The sequence below is a fragment of the Pungitius pungitius genome, unplaced genomic scaffold, assembly GCF_949316345.1.
Source record: "Pungitius pungitius unplaced genomic scaffold, fPunPun2.1 scaffold_34, whole genome shotgun sequence".
NCBI classification, from domain to species: Eukaryota; Metazoa; Chordata; class Actinopteri; order Perciformes; family Gasterosteidae; genus Pungitius; species Pungitius pungitius.
In genome coordinates this window covers 170,656-192,578 of record NW_026909849.1, presented here as the reverse complement: position 1 = coordinate 192,578, position 21,923 = coordinate 170,656, and the positions used below count along the sequence as shown (strand labels likewise).

The 21,923-nt window shown below is 43.8% G+C and overlaps 45 non-coding genes across 45 annotated transcripts; all 45 read left to right on the top strand.

Annotated features, from left to right (window-relative positions):
• Positions 1-216: 216 nt before the first annotated feature.
• Positions 217-335, top strand: LOC134114507 (5S ribosomal RNA). Its single transcript, XR_009946874.1, has one exon. It is a non-coding gene; the product is annotated as a 5S ribosomal RNA (ribosomal RNA).
• Positions 336-674: 339 nt separating this feature from the next.
• LOC134114864 (5S ribosomal RNA) lies at positions 675-793 on the top strand. Its single transcript, XR_009947225.1, has one exon. It is a non-coding gene; the product is annotated as a 5S ribosomal RNA (ribosomal RNA).
• Positions 794-1,189: 396 nt separating this feature from the next.
• LOC134114863 (5S ribosomal RNA) lies at positions 1,190-1,308 on the top strand. The gene has a single exon (XR_009947224.1). It is a non-coding gene; the product is annotated as a 5S ribosomal RNA (ribosomal RNA).
• A 339-nt stretch (positions 1,309-1,647) lies between these two features.
• On the top strand, positions 1,648-1,766 carry LOC134115035 (5S ribosomal RNA). Its single transcript, XR_009947397.1, has one exon. It is a non-coding gene; the product is annotated as a 5S ribosomal RNA (ribosomal RNA).
• Positions 1,767-2,163: 397 nt separating this feature from the next.
• On the top strand, positions 2,164-2,282 carry LOC134114270 (5S ribosomal RNA). Its single transcript, XR_009946636.1, has one exon. It is a non-coding gene; the product is annotated as a 5S ribosomal RNA (ribosomal RNA).
• A 339-nt stretch (positions 2,283-2,621) lies between these two features.
• Positions 2,622-2,740, top strand: LOC134114861 (5S ribosomal RNA). The gene has a single exon (XR_009947222.1). It is a non-coding gene; the product is annotated as a 5S ribosomal RNA (ribosomal RNA).
• Positions 2,741-3,137: 397 nt separating this feature from the next.
• LOC134114860 (5S ribosomal RNA) lies at positions 3,138-3,256 on the top strand. The gene has a single exon (XR_009947221.1). It is a non-coding gene; the product is annotated as a 5S ribosomal RNA (ribosomal RNA).
• A 339-nt stretch (positions 3,257-3,595) lies between these two features.
• LOC134114859 (5S ribosomal RNA) lies at positions 3,596-3,714 on the top strand. Its single transcript, XR_009947220.1, has one exon. It is a non-coding gene; the product is annotated as a 5S ribosomal RNA (ribosomal RNA).
• Positions 3,715-4,110: 396 nt separating this feature from the next.
• On the top strand, positions 4,111-4,229 carry LOC134114858 (5S ribosomal RNA). The gene has a single exon (XR_009947219.1). It is a non-coding gene; the product is annotated as a 5S ribosomal RNA (ribosomal RNA).
• Positions 4,230-4,624: 395 nt separating this feature from the next.
• On the top strand, positions 4,625-4,743 carry LOC134114857 (5S ribosomal RNA). Its single transcript, XR_009947218.1, has one exon. It is a non-coding gene; the product is annotated as a 5S ribosomal RNA (ribosomal RNA).
• Positions 4,744-5,139: 396 nt separating this feature from the next.
• LOC134114715 (5S ribosomal RNA) lies at positions 5,140-5,258 on the top strand. Its single transcript, XR_009947082.1, has one exon. It is a non-coding gene; the product is annotated as a 5S ribosomal RNA (ribosomal RNA).
• Positions 5,259-5,597: 339 nt separating this feature from the next.
• On the top strand, positions 5,598-5,716 carry LOC134114924 (5S ribosomal RNA). The gene has a single exon (XR_009947286.1). It is a non-coding gene; the product is annotated as a 5S ribosomal RNA (ribosomal RNA).
• Positions 5,717-6,113: 397 nt separating this feature from the next.
• Positions 6,114-6,232, top strand: LOC134114269 (5S ribosomal RNA). Its single transcript, XR_009946635.1, has one exon. It is a non-coding gene; the product is annotated as a 5S ribosomal RNA (ribosomal RNA).
• Positions 6,233-6,571: 339 nt separating this feature from the next.
• On the top strand, positions 6,572-6,690 carry LOC134114856 (5S ribosomal RNA). Its single transcript, XR_009947217.1, has one exon. It is a non-coding gene; the product is annotated as a 5S ribosomal RNA (ribosomal RNA).
• Positions 6,691-7,086: 396 nt separating this feature from the next.
• LOC134114457 (5S ribosomal RNA) lies at positions 7,087-7,205 on the top strand. Its single transcript, XR_009946823.1, has one exon. It is a non-coding gene; the product is annotated as a 5S ribosomal RNA (ribosomal RNA).
• Positions 7,206-7,544: 339 nt separating this feature from the next.
• LOC134114855 (5S ribosomal RNA) lies at positions 7,545-7,663 on the top strand. The gene has a single exon (XR_009947216.1). It is a non-coding gene; the product is annotated as a 5S ribosomal RNA (ribosomal RNA).
• Positions 7,664-8,059: 396 nt separating this feature from the next.
• On the top strand, positions 8,060-8,178 carry LOC134114854 (5S ribosomal RNA). Its single transcript, XR_009947215.1, has one exon. It is a non-coding gene; the product is annotated as a 5S ribosomal RNA (ribosomal RNA).
• A 396-nt stretch (positions 8,179-8,574) lies between these two features.
• On the top strand, positions 8,575-8,693 carry LOC134114853 (5S ribosomal RNA). The gene has a single exon (XR_009947214.1). It is a non-coding gene; the product is annotated as a 5S ribosomal RNA (ribosomal RNA).
• Positions 8,694-9,089: 396 nt separating this feature from the next.
• On the top strand, positions 9,090-9,208 carry LOC134114852 (5S ribosomal RNA). The gene has a single exon (XR_009947213.1). It is a non-coding gene; the product is annotated as a 5S ribosomal RNA (ribosomal RNA).
• Positions 9,209-9,604: 396 nt separating this feature from the next.
• LOC134114850 (5S ribosomal RNA) lies at positions 9,605-9,723 on the top strand. Its single transcript, XR_009947211.1, has one exon. It is a non-coding gene; the product is annotated as a 5S ribosomal RNA (ribosomal RNA).
• A 396-nt stretch (positions 9,724-10,119) lies between these two features.
• Positions 10,120-10,238, top strand: LOC134114849 (5S ribosomal RNA). The gene has a single exon (XR_009947209.1). It is a non-coding gene; the product is annotated as a 5S ribosomal RNA (ribosomal RNA).
• Positions 10,239-10,634: 396 nt separating this feature from the next.
• On the top strand, positions 10,635-10,753 carry LOC134114848 (5S ribosomal RNA). The gene has a single exon (XR_009947208.1). It is a non-coding gene; the product is annotated as a 5S ribosomal RNA (ribosomal RNA).
• A 339-nt stretch (positions 10,754-11,092) lies between these two features.
• On the top strand, positions 11,093-11,211 carry LOC134114847 (5S ribosomal RNA). Its single transcript, XR_009947207.1, has one exon. It is a non-coding gene; the product is annotated as a 5S ribosomal RNA (ribosomal RNA).
• Positions 11,212-11,607: 396 nt separating this feature from the next.
• LOC134114846 (5S ribosomal RNA) lies at positions 11,608-11,726 on the top strand. The gene has a single exon (XR_009947206.1). It is a non-coding gene; the product is annotated as a 5S ribosomal RNA (ribosomal RNA).
• Positions 11,727-12,065: 339 nt separating this feature from the next.
• On the top strand, positions 12,066-12,184 carry LOC134114845 (5S ribosomal RNA). The gene has a single exon (XR_009947205.1). It is a non-coding gene; the product is annotated as a 5S ribosomal RNA (ribosomal RNA).
• Positions 12,185-12,581: 397 nt separating this feature from the next.
• On the top strand, positions 12,582-12,700 carry LOC134114844 (5S ribosomal RNA). Its single transcript, XR_009947204.1, has one exon. It is a non-coding gene; the product is annotated as a 5S ribosomal RNA (ribosomal RNA).
• A 339-nt stretch (positions 12,701-13,039) lies between these two features.
• On the top strand, positions 13,040-13,158 carry LOC134114843 (5S ribosomal RNA). The gene has a single exon (XR_009947203.1). It is a non-coding gene; the product is annotated as a 5S ribosomal RNA (ribosomal RNA).
• A 397-nt stretch (positions 13,159-13,555) lies between these two features.
• LOC134114280 (5S ribosomal RNA) lies at positions 13,556-13,674 on the top strand. Its single transcript, XR_009946646.1, has one exon. It is a non-coding gene; the product is annotated as a 5S ribosomal RNA (ribosomal RNA).
• A 339-nt stretch (positions 13,675-14,013) lies between these two features.
• LOC134114842 (5S ribosomal RNA) lies at positions 14,014-14,132 on the top strand. The gene has a single exon (XR_009947202.1). It is a non-coding gene; the product is annotated as a 5S ribosomal RNA (ribosomal RNA).
• Positions 14,133-14,529: 397 nt separating this feature from the next.
• Positions 14,530-14,648, top strand: LOC134114841 (5S ribosomal RNA). Its single transcript, XR_009947201.1, has one exon. It is a non-coding gene; the product is annotated as a 5S ribosomal RNA (ribosomal RNA).
• A 339-nt stretch (positions 14,649-14,987) lies between these two features.
• LOC134114839 (5S ribosomal RNA) lies at positions 14,988-15,106 on the top strand. Its single transcript, XR_009947199.1, has one exon. It is a non-coding gene; the product is annotated as a 5S ribosomal RNA (ribosomal RNA).
• A 339-nt stretch (positions 15,107-15,445) lies between these two features.
• On the top strand, positions 15,446-15,564 carry LOC134114838 (5S ribosomal RNA). The gene has a single exon (XR_009947198.1). It is a non-coding gene; the product is annotated as a 5S ribosomal RNA (ribosomal RNA).
• A 339-nt stretch (positions 15,565-15,903) lies between these two features.
• Positions 15,904-16,022, top strand: LOC134114837 (5S ribosomal RNA). The gene has a single exon (XR_009947197.1). It is a non-coding gene; the product is annotated as a 5S ribosomal RNA (ribosomal RNA).
• A 396-nt stretch (positions 16,023-16,418) lies between these two features.
• Positions 16,419-16,537, top strand: LOC134114652 (5S ribosomal RNA). The gene has a single exon (XR_009947019.1). It is a non-coding gene; the product is annotated as a 5S ribosomal RNA (ribosomal RNA).
• A 339-nt stretch (positions 16,538-16,876) lies between these two features.
• Positions 16,877-16,995, top strand: LOC134114836 (5S ribosomal RNA). Its single transcript, XR_009947196.1, has one exon. It is a non-coding gene; the product is annotated as a 5S ribosomal RNA (ribosomal RNA).
• Positions 16,996-17,391: 396 nt separating this feature from the next.
• LOC134114835 (5S ribosomal RNA) lies at positions 17,392-17,510 on the top strand. The gene has a single exon (XR_009947195.1). It is a non-coding gene; the product is annotated as a 5S ribosomal RNA (ribosomal RNA).
• A 396-nt stretch (positions 17,511-17,906) lies between these two features.
• Positions 17,907-18,025, top strand: LOC134114834 (5S ribosomal RNA). Its single transcript, XR_009947194.1, has one exon. It is a non-coding gene; the product is annotated as a 5S ribosomal RNA (ribosomal RNA).
• Positions 18,026-18,364: 339 nt separating this feature from the next.
• LOC134114833 (5S ribosomal RNA) lies at positions 18,365-18,483 on the top strand. Its single transcript, XR_009947193.1, has one exon. It is a non-coding gene; the product is annotated as a 5S ribosomal RNA (ribosomal RNA).
• Positions 18,484-18,879: 396 nt separating this feature from the next.
• On the top strand, positions 18,880-18,998 carry LOC134114651 (5S ribosomal RNA). Its single transcript, XR_009947018.1, has one exon. It is a non-coding gene; the product is annotated as a 5S ribosomal RNA (ribosomal RNA).
• A 339-nt stretch (positions 18,999-19,337) lies between these two features.
• On the top strand, positions 19,338-19,456 carry LOC134114832 (5S ribosomal RNA). Its single transcript, XR_009947192.1, has one exon. It is a non-coding gene; the product is annotated as a 5S ribosomal RNA (ribosomal RNA).
• Positions 19,457-19,852: 396 nt separating this feature from the next.
• Positions 19,853-19,971, top strand: LOC134114831 (5S ribosomal RNA). Its single transcript, XR_009947191.1, has one exon. It is a non-coding gene; the product is annotated as a 5S ribosomal RNA (ribosomal RNA).
• A 396-nt stretch (positions 19,972-20,367) lies between these two features.
• On the top strand, positions 20,368-20,486 carry LOC134114830 (5S ribosomal RNA). Its single transcript, XR_009947190.1, has one exon. It is a non-coding gene; the product is annotated as a 5S ribosomal RNA (ribosomal RNA).
• A 339-nt stretch (positions 20,487-20,825) lies between these two features.
• On the top strand, positions 20,826-20,944 carry LOC134114828 (5S ribosomal RNA). Its single transcript, XR_009947188.1, has one exon. It is a non-coding gene; the product is annotated as a 5S ribosomal RNA (ribosomal RNA).
• Positions 20,945-21,341: 397 nt separating this feature from the next.
• LOC134114566 (5S ribosomal RNA) lies at positions 21,342-21,460 on the top strand. Its single transcript, XR_009946933.1, has one exon. It is a non-coding gene; the product is annotated as a 5S ribosomal RNA (ribosomal RNA).
• Positions 21,461-21,799: 339 nt separating this feature from the next.
• Positions 21,800-21,918, top strand: LOC134114650 (5S ribosomal RNA). Its single transcript, XR_009947017.1, has one exon. It is a non-coding gene; the product is annotated as a 5S ribosomal RNA (ribosomal RNA).
• The last annotated feature ends 5 nt before the right edge of the window (positions 21,919-21,923 follow it).

Sequence of the window (21,923 nt, the reverse complement as noted above, 5' to 3'; positions counted from 1 at the left end):
AACATTTAACAATTGGCATACTTTTGTTTGTAATTTAGCCGTTGAAATACAGGTGCTAACCCAACATGTTAGAATTGCCAGTGAAGAAAAGTAAAGTTACCTTCAGGTTTTAGGAACCTCTCTTGCCAATCCTAAGAACTGCTTCAATTTTAGAAAAAGAAACTCTTCTGATTATCTTTGACACGTTCTAAAGGATTAGGAAAAAGATAAAAAGCAGCTTACGGCCATACCTCTCTGGTTCCGCCCGATCTCGTCTGATCTCGGAAGCTAAGCAGAGCAGGGCCTGCTTAGTACCTGGATGGAAGACCGCCTGGGAATCCCAGGTGCCGTAAGCTTTTTCACTTCTCTCTCCGAAAGCCGCCCAGCGCCGCAGATTGTACACCTACACAATTGTAAAAAGTATTTCACATTGTAGAAGAGATGCAATAGGAAGAAGATGAAAGGTGGCTTACGTCCATACCATCGTCAGGCCATTTGAGGTGGCGGGGACTGCAATGGCCATCCACCGATTGGCTGGGACTCCTGGGCGGGTCTTCTCTAGTCCATCCAATTTTCGGCATAGGATGTCACAGCCTTCTTTGCATACCCTTATTTAACCCACACAAAGATGCCAACGGCAGGCGTGACATAATTTTTTGACGCATTATAAAGGATTAGGAAAAAGATAAAAAGCAGCTTACGGCCATACCTCTCTGGTTCCGCCCGATCTCGTCTGATCTCGGAAGCTAAGCAGAGCAGGGCCTGGTTAGTACCTGGATGGAAGACCGCCTGGGAATCCCAGGTGCCGTAAGCTTTTTCACTTCTCTCTGAAAGCCGCCGAGCGCCGCAGATTGTACACCTACAAATTACAAAAAGTATATCACATTGTCGAAGAGATGCATGTTTAGTGTTGTTTTAACGTTGGATATATAAGGAACTTAGACAATATCATCAAAATTGATTCCGTTTCATGGTTGCTAAATTAGTGTTGATCAACATTTAACAATTGGCCTACTTTTGTTTGTAATTTAGCCGTTGAAATACAGGTGCTAACCCAACATGTTAGAATTGCCAGTGAAGAAAAGTAAAGTTACCTTCAGGTTTTAGGAACCTCTCTTGCCAATCCTAAGAACTGCTTCAATTTTAGAAAAACAAACTCTTCTGATTATCTTTGACACGTTTTAAAGGATTAGGAAAAAGATAAAAAGCAGCTTACGGCCATACCTCTCTGGTTCCGCCCGATCTCGTCTGATCTCGGAAGCTAAGCAGAGCAGGGCCTGGTTAGTACCTGGATGGAAGACCGCCTGGGAATCCCAGGTGCCGTAAGCTTTTTCACTTCTCTCTCCGAAAGCCGCCCAGCGCCGCAGATTGTACACCTACACAATTGTAAAAAGTATTTCACATTGTAGAAGAGATGCAATAGGAAGAAGATGAAAGGTGGCTTACGTCCATACCATCGTCAGGCCATTTGAGGTGGCGGGGACTGCAATGGCCATCCACCGATTGGCTGGGACTCCTGGGCGGGTCTTCTCTAGTCCATCCAATTTTCGGCATAGGATGTCACAGCCTTCTTTGCATACCCTTATTTAACCCACACAAAGATGCCAACGGCAGGCGTGACATAATTTTTTGACGCATTATAAAGGATTAGGAAAAAGATAAAAAGCAGCTTACGGCCATACCTCTCTGGTTCCGCCCGATCTCGTCTGATCTCGGAAGTTAAGCAGAGCAGGGCCTGGTTAGTACCTGGATGGAAGACCGCCTGGGAATCCCAGGTGCCGTAAGCTTTTTCACTTCTCTCTGAAAGCCGCCGAGCGCCGCAGATTGTACACCTACAAATTACAAAAAGTACATCACATTGTCGAAGAGATGCATGTTTAGTGTTGTTTTAACGTTGGATATATAAGGAACTTAGACAATATCATCAAAATTGATTTCGTTTCATGGTTGCTAAATTAGTGTTGATCAACATTTAACAATTGGCATACTTTTGTTTGTAATTTAGCCGTTGAAATACAGGTGCTAACCCAACATGTTAGAATTGCCAGTGAAGAAAAGTAAAGTTACCTTCAGGTTTTAGGAACCTCTCTTGCCAATCCTAAGAACTGCTTCAATTTTAGAAAAAGAAACTTTTCTGATTATCTTTGACACGTTCTAAAGGATTAGGAAAAAGATATTAAAGCAGCTTACGGCCATACCTCTCTGGTTCCGCCCGATCTCGTCTGATCTCGGAAGCTAAGCAGAGCAGGGCCTGGATAGTACCTGGATGGAAGACCGCCTGGGAATCCCAGGTGCCGTAAGCTTTTTCACTTCTCTCTCCGAAAGCCGCCCAGCGCCGCAGATTGTACACCTACACAATTGTAAAAAGTATTTCACATTGTAGAAGAGATGCAATAGGAAGAAGATGAAAGGTGGCTTACGTCCATACCATCGTCAGGCCATTTGAGGTGGCGGGGACTGCAATGGCCATCCACCGATTGGCTGGGACTCCTGGGCGGGTCTTCTCTAGTCCATCCAATTTTCGGCATAGGATGTCACAGCCTTCTTTGCATACCCTTATTTAACCCACACAAAGATGCCAACGGCAGGCGTGACATAATTTTTTGACGCATTATAAAGGATTAGGAAAAAGATAAAAAGCAGCTTACGGCCATACCTCTCTGGTTCCGCCCGATCTCGTCTGATCTCGGAAGCTAAGCAGAGCAGGGCCTGGTTAGTACCTGGATGGAAGACCGCCTGGGAATCCCAGGTGCCGTAAGCTTTTTCACTTCTCTCTGAAAGCCGCCGAGCGCCGCAGATTGTACACCTACAAATTACAAAAAGTATATCACATTGTCGAAGAGATGCATGTTTAGTGTTGTTTTAACGTTGGATATATAAGGAACTTAGACAATATCATCAAAATTGATTCCGTTTCATGGTTGCTAAATTAGTGTTGATCAACATTTAACAATTGGCCTACTTTTGTTTGTAATTTAGCCGTTGAAATACAGGTGCTAACCCAACATGTTAGAATTGCCAGTGAAGAAAAGTAAAGTTACCTTCAGGTTTTAGGAACCTCTCTTGCCAATCCTAAGAACTGCTTCAATTTTAGAAAAAGAAACTTTTCTGATTATCTTTGACACGTTCTAAAGGATTAGGAAAAAGATATTAAAGCAGCTTACGGCCATACCTCTCTGGTTCCGCCCGATCTCGTCTGATCTCGGAAGCTAAGCAGAGCAGGGCCTGGTTAGTACCTGGATGGAAGACCGCCTGGGAATCCCAGGTGCCGTAAGCTTTTTCACTTCTCTCTCCGAAAGCCGCCCAGCGCCGCAGATTGTACACCTACACAATTGTAAAAAGTATTTCACATTGTAGAAGAGATGCAATAGGAAGAAGATGAAAGGTGGCTTACGTCCATACCATCGTCAGGCCATTTGAGGTGGCGGGGACTGCAATGGCCATCCACCGATTGGCTGGGACTCCTGGGCGGGTCTTCTCTAGTCCATCCAATTTTCGGCATAGGATGTCACAGCCTTCTTTGCATACCCTTATTTAACCCACACAAAGATGCCAACGGCAGGCGTGACATAATTTTTTGACGCATTATAAAGGATTAGGAAAAAGATAAAAAGCAGCTTACGGCCATACCTCTCTGGTTCCGCCCGATCTCGTCTGATCTCGGAAGCTAAGCAGAGCAGGGCCTGGTTAGTACCTGGATGGAAGACCGCCTGGGAATCCCAGGTGCCGTAAGCTTTTTCACTTCTCTCTGAAAGCCGCCGAGCGCCGCAGATTGTACACCTACAAATTACAAAAAGTATATCACATTGTCGAAGAGATGCATGTTTAGTGTTGTTTTAACGTTGGATATATAAGGAACTTAGACAATATCATCAAAATTGATTCCGTTTCATGGTTGCTAAATTAGTGTTGATCAACATTTAACAATTGGCCTACTTTTGTTTGTAATTTAGCCGTTGAAATACAGGTGCTAACCCAACATGTTAGAATTGCCAGTGAAGAAAAGTAAAGTTACCTTCAGGTTTTAGGAACCTCTCTTGCCAATCCTAAGAACTGCTTCAATTTTAGAAAAAGAAACTCTTCTGATTATCTTTGACACGTTTTAAAGGATTAGGAAAAAGATAAAAAGCAGCTTACGGCCATACCTCTCTGGTTCCGCCCGATCTCGTCTGATCTCGGAAGCTAAGCAGAGCAGGGCCTGGTTAGTACCTGGATGGAAGACCGCCTGGGAATCCCAGGTGCCGTAAGCTTTTCACTTCTCTCTGAAAGCTGCCGAGCGCCGCAGATTGTACACCTACAAATTACAAAAAGTACATCACATTGTCGAAGAGATGCATGTTTAGTGTTGTTTTAACGTTGGATATATAAGGAACTTAGACAATATCATCAAAATTGATTCCGTTTCATGGTTGCTAAATTAGTGTTGATCAACATTTAACAATTGGCATACTTTTGTTTGTAATTTAGCCGTTGAAATACAGGTGCTAACCCAACATGTTAGAATTGCCAGTGAAGAAAAGTAAAGTTACCTTCAGGTTTTAGGAACCTCTCTTGCCAATCCTAAGAACTGCTTCAATTTTAGAAAAAGAAACTCTTCTGATTATCTTTGACACATTCTAAAGGATTAGGAAAAAGATAAAAAGCAGCTTACGGCCATACCTCTCTGGTTCCGCCCGATCTCGTCTGATCTCGGAAGCTAAGCAGAGCAGGGCCTGGTTAGTACCTGGATGGAAGACCGCCTGGGAATCCCAGGTGCCGTAAGCTTTTTCACTTCTCTCTGAAAGCCGCCGAGCGCCGCAGATTGTACACCTACAAATTACAAAAAGTATATCACATTGTCGAAGAGATGCATGTTTAGTGTTGTTTTAACGTTGGATATATAAGGAACTTAGACAATATCATCAAAATTGATTCCGTTTCATGGTTGCTAAATTAGTGTTGATCAACATTTAACAATTGGCCTACTTTTGTTTGTAATTTAGCCGTTGAAATACAGGTGCTAACCCAACATGTTAGAATTGCCAGTGAAGAAAAGTAAAGTTACCTTCAGGTTTTAGGAACCTCTCTTGCCAATCCTAAGAACTGCTTCAATTTTAGAAAAAGAAACTCTTCTGATTATCTTTGACACGTTTTAAAGGATTAGGAAAAAGATAAAAAGCAGCGTACGGCCATACCTCTCTGGTTCCGCCCGATCTCGTCTGATCTCGGAAGCTAAGCAGAGCAGGGCCTGGTTAGTACCTGGATGGAAGACCGCCTGGGGATCCCAGGTGCCGTAAGCTTTTTCTCTTCTCTCTCCGAAAGCCGCCCAGCGCCGCAGATTGTACACCTACACAATTGTAAAAAGTATTTCACATTGTAGAAGAGATGCAATAGGAAGAAGATGAAAGGTGGCTTACGTCCATACCATCGTCAGGCCATTTGAGGTGGCGGGGACTGCAATGGCCATCCACCGATTGGCTGGGACTTCTGGGCGGGTCTTCTCTAGTCCATCCAATTTTCGGCATAGGATGTCACAGCCTTCTTTGCATACCCTTATTTAACCCACACAAAGATGCCAACGGCAGGCGTGACATAATTTTTTGACGCATTATAAAGGATTAGGAAAAAGATAAAAAGCAGCTTACGGCCATACCTCTCTGGTTCCGCCCGATCTCGTCTGATCTCGGAAGTTAAGCAGAGCAGGGCCTGGTTAGTACCTGGATGGAAGACCGCCTGGGAATCCCAGGTGCCGTAAGCTTTTTCACTTCTCTCTGAAAGCCGCCGAGCGCCGCAGATTGTACACCTACAAATTACAAAAAGTACATCACATTGTCGAAGAGATGCATGTTTAGTGTTGTTTTAACGTTGGATATATAAGGAACTTAGACAATATCATCAAAATTGATTCCGTTTCATGGTTGCTAAATTAGTGTTGATCAACATTTAACAATTGGCATACTTTTGTTTGTAATTTAGCCGTTGAAATACAGGTGCTAACCCAACATGTTAGAATTGCCAGTGAAGAAAAGTAAAGTTACCTTCAGGTTTTAGGAACCTCTCTTGCCAATCCTAAGAACTGCTTCAATTTTAGAAAAAGAAACTTTTCTGATTATCTTTGACACGTTCTAAAGGATTAGGAAAAAGATATTAAAGCAGCTTACGGCCATACCTCTCTGGTTCCGCCCGATCTCGTCTGATCTCGGAAGCTAAGCAGAGCAGGGCCTGGATAGTACCTGGATGGAAGACCGCCTGGGAATCCCAGGTGCCGTAAGCTTTTTCACTTCTCTCTCCGAAAGCCGCCCAGCGCCGCAGATTGTACACCTACACAATTGTAAAAAGTATTTCACATTGTAGAAGAGATGCAATAGGAAGAAGATGAAAGGTGGCTTACGTCCATACCATCGTCAGGCCATTTGAGGTGGCGGGGACTGCAATGGCCATCCACCGATTGGCTGGGACTCCTGGGCGGGTCTTCTCTAGTCCATCCAATTTTCGGCATAGGATGTCACAGCCTTCTTTGCATACCCTTATTTAACCCACACAAAGATGCCAACGGCAGGCGTGACATAATTTTTTGACGCATTATAAAGGATTAGGAAAAAGATAAAAAGCAGCTTACGGCCATACCTCTCTGGTTCCGCCCGATCTCGTCTGATCTCGGAAGCTAAGCAGAGCAGGGCCTGGTTAGTACCTGGATGGAAGACCGCCTGGGAATCCCAGGTGCCGTAAGCTTTTTCACTTCTCTCTGAAAGCCGCCGAGCGCCGCAGATTGTACACCTACAAATTACAAAAAGTATATCACATTGTCGAAGAGATGCATGTTTAGTGTTGTTTTAACGTTGGATATATAAGGAACTTAGACAATATCATCAAAATTGATTCCGTTTCATGGTTGCTAAATTAGTGTTGATCAACATTTAACAATTGGCCTACTTTTGTTTGTAATTTAGCCGTTGAAATACAGGTGCTAACCCAACATGTTAGAATTGCCAGTGAAGAAAAGTAAAGTTACCTTCAGGTTTTAGGAACCTCTCTTGCCAATCCTAAGAACTGCTTTAATTTTAGAAAAAGAAACTCTTCTGATTATCTTTGACACGTTTTAAAGGATTAGGAAAAAGATAAAAAGCAGCGTACGGCCATACCTCTCTGGTTCCGCCCGATCTCGTCTGATCTCGGAAGCTAAGCAGAGCAGGGCCTGGTTAGTACCTGGATGGAAGACCGCCTGGGAATCCCAGGTGCCGTAAGCTTTTTCACTTCTGTCTCCGAAAGCCGCCCAGCGCCGCAGATTGTACACCTACACAATTGTAAAAAGTATTTCACATTGTAGAAGAGATGCAATAGGAAGAAGATGAAAGGTGGCTTACGTCCATACCATCGTCAGGCCATTTGAGGTGGCGGGGACTGCAATGGCCATCCACCGATTGGCTGGGACTCCTGGGCGGGTCTTCTCTAGTCCATCCAATTTTCGGCATAGGATGTCACAGCCTTCTTTGCATACCCTTATTTAACCCACACAAAGATGCCAACGGCAGGCGTGACATAATTTTTTGACGCATTATAAAGGATTAGGAAAAAGATAAAAAGCAGCTTACGGCCATACCTCTCTGGTTCCGCCCGATCTCGTCTGATCTCGGAAGCTAAGCAGAGCAGGGCCTGGTTAGTACCTGGATGGAAGACCGCCTGGGAATCCCAGGTGCCGTAAGCTTTTTCACTTCTCTCTGAAAGCCGCCGAGCGCCGCAGATTGTACACCTACAAATTACAAAAAGTATATCACATTGTCGAAGAGATGCATGTTTAGTGTTGTTTTAACGTTGGATATATAAGGAACTTAGACAATATCATCAAAATTGATTCCGTTTCATGGTTGCTAAATTAGTGTTGATCAACATTTAACAATTGGCCTACTTTTGTTTATAATTTAGCCGTTGAAATACAGGTGCTAACCCAACATGTTAGAATTGCCAGTGAAGAAAAGTAAAGTTACCTTCAGGTTTTAGGAACCTCTCTTGCCAATCCTAAGAACTGCTTCAATTTTAGAAAAAGAAACTCTTCTGATTATCTTTGACACGTTTTAAAGGATTAGGAAAAAGATAAAAAGCAGCTTACGGCCATACCTCTCTGGTTCCGCCCGATCTCGTCTGATCTCGGAAGCTAAGCAGAGCAGGGCCTGGTTAGTACCTGGATGGAAGACCGCCTGGGAATCCCAGGTGCCGTAAGCTTTTTCACTTCTCTCTGAAAGCTGCCGAGCGCCGCAGATTGTACACCTACAAATTACAAAAAGTACATCACATTGTCGAAGAGATGCATGTTTAGTGTTGTTTTAACGTTGGATATATAAGGAACTTAGACAATATCATCAAAATTGATTCCGTTTCATGGTTGCTAAATTAGTGTTGATCAACATTTAACAATTGGCATACTTTTGTTTGTAATTTAGCCGTTGAAATACAGGTGCTAACCCAACATATTAGAATTGCCAGTGAAGAAAAGTAAAGTTACCTTCAGGTTTTAGGAACCTCTCTTGCCAATCCTAAGAACTGCTTCAATTTTAGAAAAAGAAACTTTTCTGATTATCTTTGACACGTTCTAAAGGATTAGGAAAAAGATAAAAAGCAGCTTACGGCCATACCTCTCTGGTTCCGCCCGATCTCGTCTGATCTCGGAAGCTAAGCAGAGCAGGGCCTGGTTAGTACCTGGATGGAAGACCGCCTGGGAATCCCAGGTGCCGTAAGCTTTTTCACTTCTCTCTGAAAGCCGCCGAGCGCCGCAGATTGTACACCTACAAATTACAAAAAGTATATCACATTGTCGAAGAGATGCATGTTTAGTGTTGTTTTAACGTTGGATATATAAGGAACTTAGACAATATCATCAAAATTGATTCCGTTTCATGGTTGCTAAATTAGTGTTGATCAACATTTAACAATTGGCCTACTTTTGTTTGTAATTTAGCCGTTGAAATACAGGTGCTAACCCAACATGTTAGAATTGCCAGTGAAGAAAAGTAAAGTTACCTTCAGGTTTTAGGAACCTCTCTTGCCAATCCTAAGAACTGCTTCAATTTTAGAAAAAGAAACTCTTCTGATTATCTTTGACACGTTTTAAAGGATTAGGAAAAAGATAAAAAGCAGCTTACGGCCATACCTCTCTGGTTCCGCCCGATCTCGTCTGATCTCGGAAGCTAAGCAGAGCAGGGCCTGGTTAGTACCTGGATGGAAGACCGCCTGGGAATCCCAGGTGCCGTAAGCTTTTTCACTTCTCTCTGAAAGCTGCCGAGCGCCGCAGATTGTACACCTACAAATTACAAAAAGTACATCACATTGTCGAAGAGATGCATGTTTAGTGTTGTTTTAACGTTGGATATATAAGGAACTTAGACAATATCATCAAAATTGATTCCGTTTCATGGTTGCTAAATTAGTGTTGATCAACATTTAACAATTGGCATACTTTTGTTTGTAATTTAGCCGTTGAAATACAGGTGCTAACCCAACATATTAGAATTGCCAGTGAAGAAAAGTAAAGTTACCTTCAGGTTTTAGGAACCTCTCTTGCCAATCCTAAGAACTGCTTCAATTTTAGAAAAAGAAACTTTTCTGATTATCTTTGACACGTTCTAAAGGATTAGGAAAAAGATAAAAAGCAGCTTACGGCCATACCTCTCTGGTTCCGCCCGATCTCGTCTGATCTCGGAAGCTAAGCAGAGCAGGGCCTGGTTAGTACCTGGATGGAAGACCGCCTGGGAATCCCAGGTGCCGTAAGCTTTTTCACTTCTCTCTGAAAGCCGCCGAGCGCCGCAGATTGTACACCTACAAATTACAAAAAGTATATCACATTGTCGAAGAGATGCATGTTTAGTGTTGTTTTAACGTTGGATATATAAGGAACTTAGACAATATCATCAAAATTGATTCCGTTTCATGGTTGCTAAATTAGTGTTGATCAACATTTAACAATTGGCCTACTTTTGTTTGTAATTTAGCCGTTGAAATACAGGTGCTAACCCAACATGTTAGAATTGCCAGTGAAGAAAAGTAAAGTTACCTTCAGGTTTTAGGAACCTCTCTTGCCAATCCTAAGAACTGCTTCAATTTTAGAAAAAGAAACTCTTCTGATTATCTTTGACACGTTTTAAAGGATTAGGAAAAAGATAAAAAGCAGCTTACGGCCATACCTCTCTGGTTCCGCCCGATCTCGTCTGATCTCGGAAGCTAAGCAGAGCAGGGCCTGGTTAGTACCTGGATGGAAGACCGCCTGGGAATCCCAGGTGCCGTAAGCTTTTTCACTTCTCTCTGAAAGCTGCCGAGCGCCGCAGATTGTACACCTTTAAATTACAAAAAGTACATCACATTGTCGAAGAGATGCATGTTTAGTGTTGTTTTAACGTTGGATATATAAGGAACTTAGACAATATCATCAAAATTGATTCCGTTTCATGGTTGCTAAATTAGTGTTGATCAACATTTAACAATTGGCATACTTTTGTTTGTAATTTAGCCGTTGAAATACAGGTGCTAACCCAACATGTTAGAATTGCCAGTGAAGAAAAGTAAAGTTACCTTCAGGTTTTAGGAACCTCTCTTGCCAATCCTAAGAACTGCTTCAATTTTAGAAAAAGAAACTCTTCTGATTATCTTTGACACGTTTTAAAGGATTAGGAAAAAGATCAAAAGCAGCTTACGGCCATACCTCTCTGGTTCCGCCCGATCTCGTCTGATCTCGGAAGCTAAGCAGAGCAGGGCCTGGTTAGTACCTGGATGGAAGACCGCCTGGGAATCCCAGGTGCCGTAAGCTTTTTCACTTCTCTCTCCGAAAGCCGCCCAGCGCCGCAGATTGTACACCTACACAATTGTAAAAAGTATTTCACATTGTAGAAGAGATGCAATAGGAAGAAGATGAAAGGTGGCTTACGTCCATACCATCGTCAGGCCATTTGAGGTGGCGGGGACTGCAATGGCCATCCACCGATTGGCTGGGACTCCTGGGCGGGTCTTCTCTAGTCCATCCAATTTTCGGCATAGGATGTCACAGCCTTCTTTGCATACCCTTATTTAACCCACACAAAGATGCCAACGGCAGGCGTGACATAATTTTTTGACGCATTATAAAGGATTAGGAAAAAGATAAAAAGCAGCTTACGGCCATACCTCTCTGGTTCCGCCCGATCTCGTCTGATCTCGGAAGCTAAGCAGAGCAGGGCCTGGTTAGTACCTGGATGGAAGACCGCCTGGGAATCCCAGGTGCCGTAAGCTTTTTCACTTCTCTCTGAAAGCCGCCGAGCGCCGCAGATTGTACACCTACAAATTACAAAAAGTATATCACATTGTCGAAGAGATGCATGTTTAGTGTTGTTTTAACGTTGGATATATAAGGAACTTAGACAATATGATCAAAATTGATTCCGTTTCATGGTTGCTAAATTAGTGTTGATCAACATTTAACAATTGGCATACTTTTGTTTGTAATTTAGCCGTTGAAATACAGGTGCTAACCCAACATGTTAGAATTGCCAGTGAAGAAAAGTAAAGTTACCTTCAGGTTTTAGGAACCTCTCTTGCCAATCCTAAGAACTGCTTCAATTTTAGAAAAAGAAACTCTTCTGATTATCTTTGACACGTTCTAAAGGATTAGGAAAAAGATAAAAAGCAGCTTACGGCCATACCTCTCTGGTTCCGCCCGATCTCGTCTGATCTCGGAAGCTAAGCAGAGCAGGGCCTGGTTAGTACCTGGATGGAAGACCGCCTGGGAATCCCAGGTGCCGTAAGCTTTTTCACTTCTCTCTCCGAAAGCCGCCCAGCGCCGCAGATTGTACACCTACACAATTGTAAAAAGTATTTCACATTGTAGAAGAGATGCAATAGGAAGAAGATGAAAGGTGGCTTACGTCCATACCATCGTCAGGCCATTTGAGGTGGCGGGGACTGCAATGGCCATCCACCGATTGGCTGGGACTCCTGGGCGGGTCTTCTCTAGTCCATCCAATTTTCGGCATAGGATGTCACAGCCTGCTTTGCATACCCTTATTTAACCCACACAAAGATGCCAACGGCAGGCGTGACATAATTTTTTGACGCATTATAAAGGATTAGGAAAAAGATAAAAAGCAGCTTACGGCCATACCTCTCTGGTTCCGCCCGATCTCGTCTGATCTCGGAAGCTAAGCAGAGCAGGGCCTGGTTAGTACCTGGATGGAAGACCGCCTGGGAATCCCAGGTGCCGTAAGCTTTTTCACTTCTCTCTGAAAGCCGCCGAGCGCCGCAGATTGTACACCTACAAATTACAAAAAGTATATCACATTGTCGAAGAGATGCATGTTTAGTGTTGTTTTAACGTTGGATATATAAGGAACTTAGACAATATCATCAAAATTGATTCCGTTTCATGGTTGCTAAATTAGTGTTGATCAACATTTAACAATTGGCCTACTTTTGTTTGTAATTTAGCCGTTGAAATACAGGTGCTAACCCAACATGTTAGAATTGCCAGTGAAGAAAAGTAAAGTTACCTTCAGGTTTTAGGAACCTCTCTTGCCAATCCTAAGAACTGCTTCAATTTTAGAAAAAGAAACTTTTCTGATTATCTTTGACACGTTCTAAAGGATTAGGAAAAAGATATTAAAGCAGCTTACGGCCATACCTCTCTGGTTCCGCCCGATCTCGTCTGATCTCGGAAGCTAAGCAGAGCAGGGCCTGGTTAGTACCTGGATGGAAGACCGCCTGGGAATCCCAGGTGCCGTAAGCTTTTTCACTTCTCTCTCCGAAAGCCGCCCAGCGCCGCAGATTGTACACCTACACAATTGTAAAAAGTATTTCACATTGTAGAAGAGATGCAATAGGAAGAAGATGAAAGGTGGCTTACGTCCATACCATCGTCAGGCCATTTGAGGTGGCGGGGACTGCAATGGCCATCCACCGATTGGCTGGGACTCCTGGGCGGGTCTTCTCTAGTCCATCCAATTTTCGGCATAGGATGTCACAGCCTTCTTTGCATACCCTTATTTAACCCACACAAAGATGCCAACGGCAGGCGTGACATAATTTTTTGACGCATTATAAAGGATTAGGAAAAAGATAAAAAGCAGCTTACGGCCATACCTCTCTGGTTCCGCCCGATCTCGTCTGATCTCGGAAGCTAAGCAGAGCAGGGCCTGGTTAGTACCTGGATGGAAGACCGCCTGGGAATCCCAGGTGCCGTAAGCTTTTTCACTTCTCTCTGAAAGCCGCCGAGCGCCGCAGATTGTACACCTACAAATTACAAAAAGTATATCACATTGTCGAAGAGATGCATGTTTAGTGTTGTTTTAACGTTGGATATATAAGGAACTTAGACAATATCATCAAAATTGATTCCGTTTCATGGTTGCTAAATTAGTGTTGATCAACATTTAACAATTGGCCTACTTTTGTTTGTAATTTAGCCGTTGAAATACAGGTGCTAACCCAACATGTTAGAATTGCCAGTGAAGAAAAGTAAAGTTACCTTCAGGTTTTAGGAACCTCTCTTGCCAATCCTAAGAACTGCTTCAATTTTAGAAAAAGAAACTTTTCTGATTATCTTTGACACGTTCTAAAGGATTAGGAAAAAGATATTAAAGCAGCTTACGGCCATACCTCTCTGGTTCCGCCCGATCTCGTCTGATCTCGGAAGCTAAGCAGAGCAGGGCCTGGTTAGTACCTGGATGGAAGACCGCCTGGGAATCCCAGGTGCTGTAAGCTTTTTCACTTCTCTCTCCGAAAGCCGCCCAGCGCCGCAGATTGTACACCTACACAATTGTAAAAAGTATTTCACATTGTAGAAGAGATGCAATAGGAAGAAGATGAAAGGTGGCTTACGTCCATACCATCGTCAGGCCATTTGAGGTGGCGGGGACTGCAATGGCCATCCACCGATTGGCTGGGACTCCTGGGCGGGTCTTCTCTAGTCCATCCAATTATCGGCATAGGATGTCACAGCCTTCTTTGCATACCCTTATTTAACCCACACAAAGATGCCAACGGCAGGCGTGACATAATTTTTTGACGCATTATAAAGGATTAGGAAAAAGATAAAAAGCAGCTTACGGCCATACCTCTCTGGTTCCGCCCGATCTCGTCTGATCTCGGAAGCTAAGCAGAGCAGGGCCTGGTTAGTACCTGGATGGAAGACCGCCTGGGAATCCCAGGTGCCGTAAGCTTTTTCACTTCTCTCTGAAAGCCGCCGAGCGCCGCAGATTGTACACCTACAAATTACAAAAAGTATATCACATTGTCGAAGAGATGCATGTTTAGTGTTGTTTTAACGTTGGATATATAAGGAACTTAGACAATATCATCAAAATTGATTCCGTTTCATGGTTGCTAAATTAGTGTTGATCAACATTTAACAATTGGCCTACTTTTGTTTGTAATTTAGCCGTTGAAATACAGGTGCTAACCCAACATGTTAGAATTGCCAGTGAAGAAAAGTAAAGTTACCTTCAGGTTTTAGGAACCTCTCTTGCCAATCCTAAGAACTGCTTCAATTTTAGAAAAAGAAACTTTTCTGATTATCTTTGACGCGTTCTAAAGGATTAGGAAAAAGATATTAAAGCAGCTTACGGCCATACCTCTCTGGTTCCGCCCGATCTCGTCTGATCTCGGAAGCTAAGCAGAGCAGGGCCTGGTTAGTACCTGGATGGAAGACCGCCTGGGAATCCCAGGTGCCGTAAGCTTTTTCACTTCTCTCTCCGAAAGCCGCCCAGCGCCGCAGATTGTACACCTACACAATTGTAAAAAGTATTTCACATTGTAGAAGAGATGCAATAGGAAGAAGATGAAAGGTGGCTTACGTCCATACCATCGTCAGGCCATTTGAGGTGGCGGGGACTGCAATGGCCATCCACCGATTGGCTGGGACTCCTGGGCGGGTCTTCTCTAGTCCATCCAATTTTCGGCATAGGATGTCACAGCCTTCTTTGCATACCCTTATTTAACCCACACAAAGATGCCAACGGCAGGCGTGACATAATTTTTTGACGCATTATAAAGGATTAGGAAAAAGATAAAAAGCAGCTTACGGCCATACCTCTCTGGTTCCGCCCGATCTCGTCTGATCTCGGAAGCTAAGCAGAGCAGGGCCTGGTTAGTACCTGGATGGAAGACCGCCTGGGAATCCCAGGTGCCGTAAGCTTTTTCACTTCTCTCTCCGAAAGCCGCCCAGCGCCGCAGATTGTACACCTACACAATTGTAAAAAGTATTTCACATTGTAGAAGAGATGCAATAGGAAGAAGATGAAAGGTGGCTTACGTCCATACCATCGTCAGGCCATTTGAGGTGGCGGGGACTGCAATGGCCATCCACCGATTGGCTGGGACTCCTGGGCGGGTCTTCTCTAGTCCATCCAATTTTCGGCATAGGATGTCACAGCCTTCTTTGCATACCCTTATTTAACCCACACAAAGATGCCAACGGCAGGCGTGACATAATTTTTTGACGCATTATAAAGGATTAGGAAAAAGATAAAAAGCAGCTTACGGCCATACCTCTCTGGTTCCGCCCGATCTCGTCTGATCTCGGAAGCTAAGCAGAGCAGGGCCTGGTTAGTACCTGGATGGAAGACCGCCTGGGAATCCCAGGTGCCGTAAGCTTTTTCACTTCTCTCTCCGAAAGCCGCCCAGCGCCGCAGATTGTACACCTACACAATTGTAAAAAGTATTTCACATTGTAGAAGAGATGCAATAGGAAGAAGATGAAAGGTGGCTTACGTCCATACCATCGTCAGGCCATTTGAGGTGGCGGGGACTGCAATGGCCATCCACCGATTGGCTGGGACTCCTGGGCGGGTCTTCTCTAGTCCATCCAATTTTCGGCATAGGATGTCACAGCCTTCTTTGCATACCCTTATTTAACCCACACAAAGATGCCAACGGCAGGCGTGACATAATTTTTTGACGCATTATAAAGGATTAGGAAAAAGATAAAAAGCAGCTTACGGCCATACCTCTCTGGTTCCGCCCGATCTCGTCTGATCTCGGAAGCTAAGCAGAGCAGGGCCTGGTTAGTACCTGGATGGAAGACCGCCTGGGAATCCCAGGTGCCGTAAGCTTTTTCACTTCTCTCTGAAAGCCGCCGAGCGCCGCAGATTGTACACCTACAAATTACAAAAAGTATATCACATTGTCGAAGAGATGCATGTTTAGTGTTGTTTTAACGTTGGATATATAAGGAACTTAGACAATATCATCAAAATTGATTCCGTTTCATGGTTGCTAAATTAGTGTTGATCAACATTTAACAATTGGCCTACTTTTGTTTGTAATTTAGCCGTTGAAATACAGGTGCTAACCCAACATGTTAGAATTGCCAGTGAAGAAAAGTAAAGTTACCTTCAGGTTTTAGGAACCTCTCTTGCCAATCCTAAGAACTGCTTCAATTTTAGAAAAAGAAACTTTTCTGATTATCTTTGACACGTTCTAAAGGATTAGGAAAAAGATAAAAAGCAGCTTACGGCCATACCTCTCTGGTTCCGCCCGATCTCGTCTGATCTCGGAAGCTAAGCAGAGCAGGGACTGGTTAGTACCTGGATGGAAGACCGCCTGGGAATCCCAGGTGCCGTAAGCTTTTTCACTTCTCTCTCCGAAAGCCGCCCAGCGCCGCAGATTGTACACCTACACAATTGTAAAAAGTATTTCACATTGTAGAAGAGATGCAATAGGAAGAAGATGAAAGGTGGCTTACGTCCATACCATCGTCAGGCCATTTGAGGTGGCGGGGACTGCAATGGCCATCCACCGATTGGCTGGGACTCCTGGGCGGGTCTTCTCTAGTCCATCCAATTTTCGGCATAGGATGTCACAGCCTTCTTTGCATACCCTTATTTAACCCACACAAAGATGCCAACGGCAGGCGTGACATAATTTTTTGACGCATTATAAAGGATTAGGAAAAAGATAAAAAGCAGCTTACGGCCATACCTCTCTGGTTCCGCCCGATCTCGTCTGATCTCGGAAGCTAAGCAGAGCAGGGCCTGGTTAGTACCTGGATGGAAGACCGCCTGGGAATCCCAGGTGCCGTAAGCTTTTTCACTTCTCTCTGAAAGCCGCCGAGCGCCGCAGATTGTACACCTACAAATTACAAAAAGTATATCACATTGTCGAAGAGATGCATGTTTAGTGTTGTTTTAACGTTGGATATATAAGGAACTTAGACAATATCATCAAAATTGATTCCGTTTCATGGTTGCTAAATTAGTGTTGATCAACATTTAACAATTGGCCTACTTTTGTTTGTAATTTAGCCGTTGAAATACAGGTGCTAACCCAACATGTTAGAATTGCCAGTGAAGAAAAGTAAAGTTACCTTCAGGTTTTAGGAACCTCTCTTGCCAATCCTAAGAACTGCTTCAATTTTAGAAAAAGAAACTCTTCTGATTATCTTTGACACGTTCTAAAGGATTAGGAAAAAGATAAAAAGCAGCTTACGGCCATACCTCTCTGGTTCCGCCCGATCTCGTCTGATCTCGGAAGCTAAGCAGAGCAGGGCCTGGTTAGTACCTGGATGGAAGACCGCCTGGGAATCCCAGGTGCCGTAAGCTTTTCACTTCTCTCTGAAAGCTGCCGAGCGCCGCAGATTGTACACCTACAAATTACAAAAAGTACATCACATTGTCGAAGAGATGCATGTTTAGTGTTGTTTTAACGTTGGATATATAAGGAACTTAGACAATATCATCAAAATTGATTCCGTTTCATGGTTGCTAAATTAGTGTTGATCAACATTTAACAATTGGCATACTTTTGTTTGTAATTTAGCCGTTGAAATACAGGTGCTAACCCAACATGTTAGAATTGCCAGTGAAGAAAAGTAAAGTTACCTTCAGGTTTTAGGAACCTCTCTTGCCAATCCTAAGAACTGCTTCAATTTTAGAAAAAGAAACTTTTCTGATTATCTTTGACACGTTCTAAAGGATTAGGAAAAAGATATTAAAGCAGCTTACGGCCATACCTCTCTGGTTCCGCCCGATCTCGTCTGATCTCGGAAGCTAAGCAGAGCAGGGCCTGGTTAGTACCTGGATGGAAGACCGCCTGGGAATCCCAGGTGCCGTAAGCTTTTTCACTTCTCTCTCCGAAAGCCGCCCAGCGCCGCAGATTGTACACCTACACAATTGTAAAAAGTATTTCACATTGTAGAAGAGATGCAATAGGAAGAAGATGAAAGGTGGCTTACGTCCATACCATCGTCAGGCCATTTGAGGTGGCGGGGACTGCAATGGCCATCCACCGATTGGCTGGGACTCCTGGGCGGGTCTTCTCTAGTCCATCCAATTTTCGGCATAGGATGTCACAGCCTTCTTTGCATACCCTTATTTAACCCACACAAAGATGCCAACGGCAGGCGTGACATAATTTTTTGACGCATTATAAAGGATTAGGAAAAAGATAAAAAGCAGCTTACGGCCATACCTCTCTGGTTCCGCCCGATCTCGTCTGATCTCGGAAGCTAAGCAGAGCAGGGCCTGGTTAGTACCTGGATGGAAGACCGCCTGGGAATCCCAGGTGCCGTAAGCTTTTTCACTTCTCTCTGAAAGCCGCCGAGCGCCGCAGATTGTACACCTACAAATTACAAAAAGTATATCACATTGTCGAAGAGATGCATGTTTAGTGTTGTTTTAACGTTGGATATATAAGGAACTTAGACAATATCATCAAAATTGATTCCGTTTCATTGTTGCTAAATTAGTGTTGATCAACATTTAACAATTGGCCTACTTTTGTTTGTAATTTAGCCGTTGAAATACAGGTGCTAACCCAACATGTTAGAATTGCCAGTGAAGAAAAGTAAAGTTACCTTCAGGTTTTAGGAACCTCTCTTGCCAATCCTAAGAACTGCTTCAATTTTAGAAAAAGAAACTTTTCTGATTATCTTTGACACGTTCTAAAGGATTAGGAAAAAGATAAAAAGCAGCTTACGGCCATACCTCTCTGGTTCCGCCCGATCTCGTCTGATCTCGGAAGCTAAGCAGAGCAGGGACTGGTTAGTACCTGGATGGAAGACCGCCTGGGAATCCCAGGTGCCGTAAGCTTTTTCACTTCTCTCTCCGAAAGCCGCCCAGCGCCGCAGATTGTACACCTACACAATTGTAAAAAGTATTTCACATTGTAGAAGAGATGCAATAGGAAGAAGATGAAAGGTGGCTTACGTCCATACCATCGTCAGGCCATTTGAGGTGGCGGGGACTGCAATGGTCATCCACCGATTGGCTGGGACTCCTGGGCGGGTCTTCTCTAGTCCATCCAATTTTCGGCATAGGATGTCACAGCCTTCTTTGCATACCCTTATTTAACCCACACAAAGATGCCAACGGCAGGCGTGACATAATTTTTTGACGCATTATAAAGGATTAGGAAAAAGATAAAAAGCAGCTTACGGCCATACCTCTCTGGTTCCGCCCGATCTCGTCTGATCTCGGAAGCTAAGCAGAGCAGGGCCTGGTTAGTACCTGGATGGAAGACCGCCTGGGAATCCCAGGTGCCGTAAGCTTTTTCACTTCTCTCTGAAAGCCGCCGAGCGCCGCAGATTGTACACCTAGAAATTACAAAAAGTATATCACATTGTCGAAGAGATGCATGTTTAGTGTTGTTTTAACGTTGGATATATAAGGAACTTAGACAATATCATCAAAATTGATTCCGTTTCATGGTTGCTAAATTAGTGTTGATCAACATTTAACAATTGGCCTACTTTTGTTTGTAATTTAGCCGTTGAAATACAGGTGCTAACCCAACATGTTAGAATTGCCAGTGAAGAAAAGTAAAGTTACCTTCAGGTTTTAGGAACCTCTCTTGCCAATCCTAAGAACTGCTTCAATTTTAGAAAAAGAAACTCTTCTGATTATCTTTGACACGTTCTAAAGGATTAGGAAAAAGATAAAAAGCAGCTTACGGCCATACCTCTCTGGTTCCGCCCGATCTCGTCTGATCTCGGAAGCTAAGCAGAGCAGGGCCTGGTTAGTACCTGGATGGAAGACCGCCTGGGAATCCCAGGTGCCGTAAGCTTTTCACTTCTCTCTGAAAGCTGCCGAGCGCCGCAGATTGTACACCTACAAATTACAAAAAGTACATCACATTGTCGAAGAGATGCATGTTTAGTGTTGTTTTAACGTTGGATATATAAGGAACTTAGACAATATCATCAAAATTGATTCCGTTTCATGGTTGCTAAATTAGTGTTGATCAACATTTAACAATTGGCATACTTTTGTTTGTAATTTAGCCGTTGAAATACAGGTGCTAACCCAACATGTTAGAATTGCCAGTGAAGAAAAGTAAAGTTACCTTCAGGTTTTAGGAACCTCTCTTGCCAATCCTAAGAACTGCTTCAATTTTAGAAAAAGAAACTTTTCTGATTATCTTTGACACGTTCTAAAGGATTAGGAAAAAGATATTAAAGCAGCTTACGGCCATACCTCTCTGGTTCCGCCCGATCTCGTCTGATCTCGGAAGCTAAGCAGAGCAGGGCCTGGTTAGTACCTGGATGGAAGACCGCCTGGGAATCCCAGGTGCCGTAAGCTTTTTCACTTCTCTCTCCGAAAGCCGCCCAGCGCCGCAGATTGTACACCTACACAATTGTAAAAAGTATTTCACATTGTAGAAGAGATGCAATAGGAAGAAGATGAAAGGTGGCTTACGTCCATACCATCGTCAGGCCATTTGAGGTGGCGGGGACTGCAATGGCCATCCACCGATTGGCTGGGACTCCTGGCCGGGTCTTCTCTAGTCCATCCAATTTTCGGCATAGGATGTCACAGCCTTCTTTGCATACCCTTATTTAACCCACACAAAGATGCCAACGGCAGGCGTGACATAATTTTTTGACGCATTATAAAGGATTAGGAAAAAGATAAAAAGCAGCTTACGGCCATACCTCTCTGGTTCCGCCCGATCTCGTCTGATCTCGGAAGCTAAGCAGAGCAGGGCCTGGTTAGTACCTGGATGGAAGACCGCCTGGGAATCCCAGGTGCCGTAAGCTTTTTCACTTCTCTCTGAAAGCCGCCGAGCGCCGCAGATTGTACACCTACAAATTACAAAAAGTACATCACATTGTCGAAGAGATGCATGTTTAGTGTTGTTTTAACGTTGGATATATAAGGAACTTAGACAATATCATCAAAATTGATTCCGTTTCATGGTTGCTAAATTAGTGTTGATCAACATTTAACAATTGGCATACTTTTGTTTGTAATTTAGCCGTTGAAATACAGGTGCTAACCCAACATGTTAGAATTGCCAGTGAAGAAAAGTAAAGTTACCTTCAGGTTTTAGGAACCTCTCTTGCCAATCCTAAGAACTGCTTCAATTTTAGAAAAAGAAACTTTTCTGATTATCTTTGACACGTTCTAAAGGATTAGGAAAAAGATATTAAAGCAGCTTACAGCCATACCTCTCTGGTTCCGCCCGATCTCGTCTGATCTCGGAAGCTAAGCAGAGCAGGGCCTGGTTAGTACCTGGATGGAAGACCGCCTGGGAATCCCAGGTGCCGTAAGCTTTTTCACTTCTCTCTCCGAAAGCCGCCCAGCGCCGCAGATTGTACACCTACACAATTGTAAAAAGTATTTCACATTGTAGAAGAGATGCAATAGGAAGAAGATGAAAGGTGGCTTACGTCCATACCATCGTCAGGCCATTTGAGGTGGCGGGGACTGCAATGGCCATCCACCGATTGGCTGGGACTCCTGGCCGGGTCTTCTCTAGTCCATCCAATTTTCGGCATAGGATGTCACAGCCTTCTTTGCATACCCTTATTTAACCCACACAAAGATGCCAACGGCAGGCGTGACATAATTTTTTGACGCATTATAAAGGATTAGGAAAAAGATAAAAAGCAGCTTACGGCCATACCTCTCTGGTTCCGCCCGATCTCGTCTGATCTCGGAAGCTAAGCAGAGCAGGGACTGGTTAGTACCTGGATGGAAGACCGCCTGGGAATCCCAGGTGCCGTAAGCTTTTTC